The sequence below is a fragment of the Cibotium barometz genome, chromosome 3 (genome assembly GCF_041138505.1).
Source record: "Cibotium barometz isolate CiBa-2024 chromosome 3, ASM4113850v1, whole genome shotgun sequence".
NCBI classification, from domain to species: domain Eukaryota; kingdom Viridiplantae; phylum Streptophyta; class Polypodiopsida; order Cyatheales; family Cibotiaceae; genus Cibotium; species Cibotium barometz.
The window spans coordinates 68351485-68360254 of NC_141048.1; positions in this window are offsets into that span (position 1 = coordinate 68351485).

An 8770-nucleotide genomic window follows, 5' to 3' on the forward strand; every position below is an offset into this window, starting at 1 on the left:
ATAAGGAATCATATCTTGACTGAATTGAAGGCAATCCGGTAATAAAATCCATACTGATGCATTCTCACTTCATTTAAGGAACGTCAAGAGGATGTAATTTTCCTAGTAATTTGACCTTGTCAGCCTTAACCTTCCAGTAATAATTAAACATTGTCTAACATGATTCAAGATATCCCTTTTAAGTCCTGTCCAGAAGAAACTCTTCTTGATAGTCTTTTTGAATACCCAGGATGTCCTACTATAGTGGGACAGTCATGGGCTTCAACTAAAATTTTTCTCTTGTTTTCACCAACATCTAGAATAGAAAGCCTATTATTGTAATAAAGACATCCATCTTCTTCTTTGTATCCTTAAACCTTATTAATCTTGAGGATTCTTGCTCTCTTGAAGGAGTAGAGCAACAATAGGCGCAAAGAATTTATTCAAAGAAATGCCATTTCAAACTTCAACTAACAAGGGATTTGACACCATTTTAATTGTTAATAGGCGCAAAGAATTTATCCAAAGAAATGCCATTTCAAATTTCTACTATAATAAGGGATTTGACACCATTTTAATTGTTAATAAAGAGACTTTCCTACTAAGTGCATTAGCAACTACATTTTCCTTCCTTAGTATTTACCTGATTACAAAATCAAATTATTGTAAAATTTCATCCACCTTCTCTAATGTATGTACAACTCATTCTGAGTGAAAGTCCATTTTCAAGCTTTTGTGTTAGTTAGTTATCAAAGTAAACCTCTAACCAAGAAAATAGTATCTCCACAACTTTAATGCAAATACTATTGCAAGTAATTCCCAATCATGCACTACATAATTCTTTTAATGAGGTCTAAGTTTATGAGATTCATAAGCTACAAGATGTCGTTCTTCGCATATAAACTCCTCCAATTGCAAATCCATTGGCATAAGTAACAACTTCAAATGGTTTGTTGAATTTAGGCGGCTTTAGAATTGGATTGTTTACTAAAGTAGTTTATAATTTGTCAAATTCACTTTGACACATTGGGGTCTGTTTTGAAAGGAATATCCTTTAATAGATTAGTGAGCAACGAAGTTATTTTAGCATATATACTAACCTTCTAAGCCAAGGAATCCTCTAACTTCTCTGAGTAATTTAGGCTTAGGCCAATCTACCATAGTTTGTACCTTAGGTGGATCTATAAAAAATCCATCCTTGGAAATGATAAAACCCAAATATTCAATATTATTGATAACAAAGGAGCATTTTATAATTTTCTTGGCAAAAAGTTTATATTTTCTTAGAATCTCCAAAACTTTACTTACATTAACTTTATGTTTAGTCGCATTCTTGGAAAAGATCAAAATATCATCAAAGAATGCAAGAATAAATTCATCCAAGTGTTCTCTAAAGATTTTTTGCATTAGCCTATTGAATGTAGTGAGAGAATTTATTAATCCAAAAGGCATTACAGTAAATTCATAATGGCCATATCTTGTATTGAATGTTTTCCTTGGAACATCATGCTGACAGTATTCAGACTTCAAATCTATCTTCGAGAACATCTAAGCACTAGGTTTGACTTCCTTCGCTCAGATTTTTGTCTTCTCCTCAAAAATTACTGGGCTGAGATTTATGCAATGCCTCTTTTATGCCATTGTCCAACACTTCTTCAATTACCTCAACACTGGTATATAAAATAAAGTTCTAGAGACAAGTCTCTACACTGGCATTACCTAGGAAATCCATAGACCCTTACTTTGGCTCAATATTGCCCAAGGATTTGATGAACCCCTGCACCTAGCATAACAATTGGAGCACGGATCCCCATCCTTCCAAGTTAGTCCTCCAGGACTCGAAGGACCCTCATGTGAAATCCCTCGCAACAATGAACACATGAAAATATAACCACCTATGAAGTACAATCACAAATGACATCTGTGTGTACCATAACACCATACCATAAACAATACCATAGAAAACAACTCAATATGATTCAAGCAGCTTCACAACATGCATCTAATCTTTAACCAGAAGAGATAAACCCTTCTAGTGGTTTCTCTTCTCTTATCCAATCTGATATCTTTTCCATCAAGGGTTCTGGTGATTTCTGATCAATAACTTCTCAGGTCATCAGACCATTCTTTAACTCAATTATTTTGGATTCAAGGGTGAAAACTCTAGATTCCACCTTTAACCATTTCTAATTTAGACCTAATTTCTCAATACTAGGCCTTACTCTTTAATATCATTTATCGAGGGTTAACCATCCTTAGTCTTAGAGAAATTAGATGGGTCATATAGCCATTCATTCAATTCTATGAATTGTTCTAGGGCCTTTTTATCTATCATTTCTCTCTCTAGATCCTTTAAAAAAAACTAACCATATTTTCTCTCTAAATCGTTTAAGAAGTATATTTAATCAAAAAGGGATTTCTATGGTCATAACTAATCCTCTTTAATAAAGAGTAATTCATAATTAAATAATTAAGCCTACCTCACCTCAAAACTAGGTCAATCTCACTTTCTCTCATTACACATTTATGTCCAAATCAACTATACCCCTACACAATATTTAATCTTAAGGGTTTGTAAGCTATATTTACTTAATTTAAGAAAGAACTCCTCTTTTCTAAGGTAACACCCTACTCTTAAGGCCTCATAATAACTAATGTGTATCTAACCAATTAATTTCTTAAGAGCCAACTCTCCACATTTTTTAGTATAAAGTTTTCTAATCTTTCCAAATAGTTTTATATACGTATAACCTTATTCTTGGTTTATCTAATTTAATTTATGCACACCTATGTATAATGGATTGATTTAATTTATATATCAAGTTTTAACAATTTTCAACATGTATAATGTACACCTAATCCACATCCATTAATTATTTGTCTGATCTGTAACCCCGATTATACCAAATTTTTACAATTTTTAACATGTATGATGTACACCTATTAATTATTTGTATAAGCTATAACCTTAACTTTTAAATTAATTTATGGGGTTTCAATATAATTAGAACCGATATAAACTCAAATTTTAATTTATTAATCTTTCTACAATAAAAAATCAAAACTAGGCCTTCATTTAATCTAAATCTAATATTTTAGCCTAAGGTAGCAAGTCAATTTAATGCACAACCAACCTTAGTCTAGACAGAAAATCAAAGATCAATCTTCTGAACTATAATTTTAATAGATTTTTACCTCGAATAATTACTCCCAAGATTAGCATAGCTTAAATTCACCTTTGAGCATCCCTGGACAATTCCCAGAGCCTAAGGGTCACATGTTTATTTAAATAGAAATCTACAATAAATCTAATTCTTTGAAATTCATTAAACTATTTAATTCAAAAAAAGAGGTATTAAATTCTATAGTCATTTAATCCATATATATATATATATATATATATATATATATATATATATATATATATATATATAAATAGCTCTCAACTAAGAATTTGTGCATTTGTACAAATGCATTAATTTAAATCTCTATAAATACAATGAGTCAAAATTTTAAGAGAATAAAATTTATTTGAAAGTAATAGAAAACAAGAAGAAAATGTATGAATTGTATAAATTTATGATAATTTGAAAGCATAAATTAATTCTTACTCGTAAGAGGTCTTCAATTTGAATATGAATACAGAAACCACCTAGGAGAGACAACAATAGCATAGAGAGAGAGAGAGAGAGAGAGAGAGAGAGAGAGAGAGAGAGAGAGAGAGAGAGAGAGAGAGAGAGAGAGAGAGAGAGAGAGAGAGAGCGCAACATCAAATGTAATAAAGAACAACGAATTCGCTATCGCTAGCACAATGTTGTCTCCATACGATGTGGGAGAAGATACGGGTAACCATATTTTTTTGTAGTGCACATGCCTTTGATGATAAGGTGTCTTGTGACCAAGTGGAGTCACATATAATATAAAGTCGAACCACATCCCTCTATGCACTATTTACATGGGCTCATATTTTTTATGAAGTCACTATTTACACGGGCTCATATTTTTTATGAAGGCACCCACGTTTTCATACATATAATTTTTCATTCTCTACATCGCCTTGAAATAATGGGCAAGTATCGGCTTTTGCAAAATTCGTGGTGTTTTTTACTATATTAGATGGGTGCCTTGCCCTTGCATTACGCATAAAAAGGATTGTACTTTTTCACCCAAATTATGAGGCTCCCCTACCTGAGCCCACTCGAAACAGTTTGTAATGTTGTATGGATTGAGTTATGCATGCATGTGGGTTGGTTCCTTATCCCGGGCACATGGGTGTCCAAAAAAAACTTCAGTGCTCCGCCCAAGCAAAATGGTGCTCGAAATGGAATTAAGGTTTTTAGGTTGTCTAGACACATGCACACACACTTGTTGTTGAACACTCCAAATTTACATTAAGGGGGAGTGTTGAGATTGGCAATGCCAATTTATTGAGGTTGAGAGGTGAGTTGATCAAATTGTTGAGGTTGAGAGGTGAGTTGATCAAATTGTTGAGGTTGAGAGGTGAGTTGATCAAATTGGTTGGAGAGATGGTTAGTTCACACACCTAATTTTATATTGAGGAGGGGTGTTGAAATGTGCAATGTAAAATAAATCTCGGGTTATTTGGTTGAGTGTGTGAATATACCCTAGAGGTGTAAGATATTATCTTGAGAGTTGTGGTAGAAAGATAAGAATTCCACATGAGATATTGTGTGAATGGTGAGAGCTACATAAAAGAATGTGGAGAATGGATTGCCACATGGCACGATGATGTGTAAAGGACATTGGGCTAGAGGCTATCTATATTATAAGCCTTTCATTGTATGTTTCATAACATATTGCAACAAATACAAGGTGTTCAGTGTGCCTATCTTGTCTACCTGTCATTAGTGTGCAATTAGCATTATGGAGTTTCTTGATTACTATGAGCCTCCTTAGGCATATGTTTAATATATGATTAGCACTAGGCTTAGCATGATCTCACTTTCTTAACATGTGTGTGTATGTGTGGAAATTTTCTACAAGGGAGGGGATGTTTCAAAAATGTAGGAGAAGAATTTTAAAGGGGGATAAAAATTAAAAGGGCATGAGGAGGGGTAGTTGGGAGAGAGAGAGAGAGAGAGAGAGAGAGAGAGAGAGAGAGAGAGAGAGAGAGAGAGAGAGGTAGAGAGGTAAGTGTGCATTCAACTATCTCTATATATACATGCGAGTGATTGTGGGTATGTATATATGCTATGTGTCGTAGGTAAGTATGCATGCAACTATCTACGTATAGATGTACATGATGTGAGTGAGTGTGGGTATGTATATATGCTATGTGTCGTAGGTGCATGTGCATGTTATTTTTAGTCTTTTTTTGTTTTGCTTTGGGTTTCAAGTTTTTTTTTATCATTCCTTAATATATATGTATGTATAATTAATAGGAAGTGCTATGTTACATATGTGTTACATATGTACAATAGGGTTTTAAGGTTTTGACTTACCATGTGAACTCAGTAATAAGTGAAGGTGGAGAGTCGCTTGTCCATCCACAATGAAAATTGTCACAACCACTAGCTTTGCTGGTGTGCTTGATTGAGCTATGTCTTTCCAGTTCCACCTCGTGTGAGTTAGTGTTGCGGGACTACGTACATAGGTGTTGCGGGATTGGTGATCTTTTTGAGCCTTGAGATTACTCTTGGTGGTGCCATGAAAGTGTGTGCATGGTACTCTTTGGGGTTTAGCACCATGGGTGGCTCTTCATTGATGGAAACAGATGTGGGTAAGGCCACTGTACATAGGTAAGATCCCTGCCTCTAGCCTAAGAATAGTTCACATTATGTATAGTCATGGACTCAATGATGTATTAAAAGAGAGCCATGAGCCTTGCATATATGGATAAAGATAGGCAATGGGCATCCACTTAAGTTGGACAAGCAGGCAAAGCCCACTCATATATATACAACTTTTAATAATGTGAATGGGGGAATTCAATCATTCCTCAAGTGCAAAGCTTTCTTTTTCTCTTGAGCTCTTACGTTCTTACTTGCTTGGTTTTAGGGTGCATGGTAGTGTGTGTGGATGGAATGTGTTGAGTGTGCATGCTCGATAGCTTAAGTGAGAGTGTGATTGAGCAAGAGTGGAGAGGGTGTTTTAAGCTTCTTAACTTAACCATTATCTTTTAGAAGAATTAATTAGGACATTGACAGTAGAGGAAGGGGTCAAATAAGGGGGTTTGACACACCTCTTGGTCTCTTTTACCTCTCCAATCGGGACTTCCATATGATCCAAGACAAGAGCTCTAACCACTAATACTATGGTTCCTTGCTAGAGAGCAAGAAGGTTCTTGACATGAACAAATGGCACCGTTGCCAAGGATCAAATTAATCTTGGATGAGGGAAGAAAGTAGAGCTATCATCTACTCAAAAATTTTCTATTACTCTCATTTTATCTTTTCCTTGGATGCAAATCTGTGGTTGGATGCTAAGGATATATATTCTAGAGTAGGATTTGATTTGTTTTGAGTGATTGTGTGTGCTATTTGGGTCTTTAAGGCCGGATTTGTGTGATTAGAATAGGATTTCTTTCTAACTTTAACCTTTTTTGTATTTTTTATTGATTAATTTGTTCTATTCTTTGTCTCATGAGAGTGATGGTATTCTTTGTCTCATGAGAGTGATTAATTTGTTCTATTATTTGTCTCATGAGAGTGACGGTATGAAGAGCAAGCTCTCTAGGGCTCTCTTGGGCATGAGTGAGGTACGTTATCTCTCCACTTCGTTGATTTCTTCATTACTATGAGCATTAGCCTTGATTAATTTAGGAAATTAATGTACATTAGTATATATATATATATATATATATATATATATATATATATATATAACCAAGATTAGCTTAATCAAGGCATTAATCTTTGTAGTTATGTTTTTAGTAAAATTGAGTACAAAATCATCTGAAATTTTTAAATTATCGCGACCAAGATCCAGATCATCTAGCTTTCAGATTGTCTATGGTAAATGATCTTCATTACCACATATTTGAGCTTTAAGAAAAGGGGTTGTTAAGGTACCAATCAAATATTCTCATGTAAGAGAGTATAAAGTTGACTAAAGGCCCCTGTTATACATGAAAAGTACATAAAAATCAGTGCCACAAGTATCATCATTAATGTATAGTTGGATTGCCGACCCAACATCATCTAATTGCAATCTCACGATCCTAGCTCAAGAGTCCAGATCGCCGATCCTACTCGAAGATCGCCCAAAATCCAAGTTGTTCAAAAATCAGATTGCCTCTCTTTTCAAATCGTTACCTTTCGGATCATGCGATTCTAAAGTCACATTGTGGTCTATTCTCTATCGGGCCAATCCTACCTTCAAATTGTCTATCATTCAAATCATTGTCCTTCCTCAAATCATTGATCTAGTTCATCGGATCATCAAAACATTGAGATCGCTAGATTTCCATATTGCAGCTTGTTTGGACCATTTAATATTAAGATCTTCCACAATTCATATTATCCGTCAAATATCCAGATCGTTAATTAAAAAATCTCGGATCACCAATCTCACTAGATTCCTAGAAAGTGAAAAAATAAGAAAAGATAAGAAAAAATCATACTGGCATTGTTTATATGCATCTTGCATGTCCTTTATTTTCTTAGTGCGAGGTATTCATGGGTGAATCATCAAGAAGAGATAAAAGAGCTTAAGTAGCTCGTCAAATTGGAGAAAGAAAATCCCTTAGTGAGAATGTTATGGAACAAGTCAAGACTCAAAGTGAAACCTATGTGCTACAACATGAAACTACGAACGTTCTAATCTACATTGACTATAATGGTGTGCTCTTGGAGCGATGGTCACTTTTGGTGATGCCATGGGCATGAACCAGAGATCCTGGACAACCCCAAATTTTTCATTGCTTTGCATGATGTGGACATGAATTCTATGTAGACCTAGAGGGAAATACATATATCCCAATGCAAGACTCCTCCATTGTCCGATCGTTTAGCATGCCAATAGCGACACAAGGTCCTTGAGAGTTTAAGAGCTTGCATGACACTTATTGTGACTCAACCTCAAAATGTGATGGATAGTTTCTTTCTGAAGAGACTTCGAGTCAATCAAGGTGATATAGGCTAGTATGAGAATGCCCAAGAGGCAAACACTTTAACATCACCATGGCACAGAGGGATGCAAAGAGGAACCACAAGTTTTTAGATGCACATGGCAAGTGTTATCACCTTGCCATTAGGGATCAAATTATGTATGCAGATGAGGACCATGGCACAGAGGGATGCAAAGAGGAACCACAAGTTTTTAGATGCACATGGCAAGTGTTATCACCTTGCCAAACAGGGATCAAATTATGTATGCAGATGAGGACGATATATCACACATACATCCCAAGAACGTGTGAAGAAGGAAAGGTCGGGGAAAGAAGAGTCTTTCTATCTAATACAGACCTAGAATATAAGACTTTGAAGCCAAGCGTAGTGAGGGCCTCTCATGAGGAAATCACCTTCGAATCAAAAAGTGTAGCAGTGGTGAGAGGAAATTTTCCATTCTATTTCATAAAAGAAATAGCCCATAGACCCGAAGCCAAAGTTAGACTTCCCTCCACATTAGACCCGGAGAAACACTTAGCTTTTGTTGGTATGGGAACCATTAGGTGAGACACTATGCCTTTAGAAAGAACTAGATTGGTAACCCCAATTGGACTAATAGTACCAATCCACTTGCGGACAAGGAATAGTATTAATCCACTTGGGGATAAAGAATAGTATTAATCCACTTGGGGACAAGGAACTACAAGAGTTGAGAACCCGTA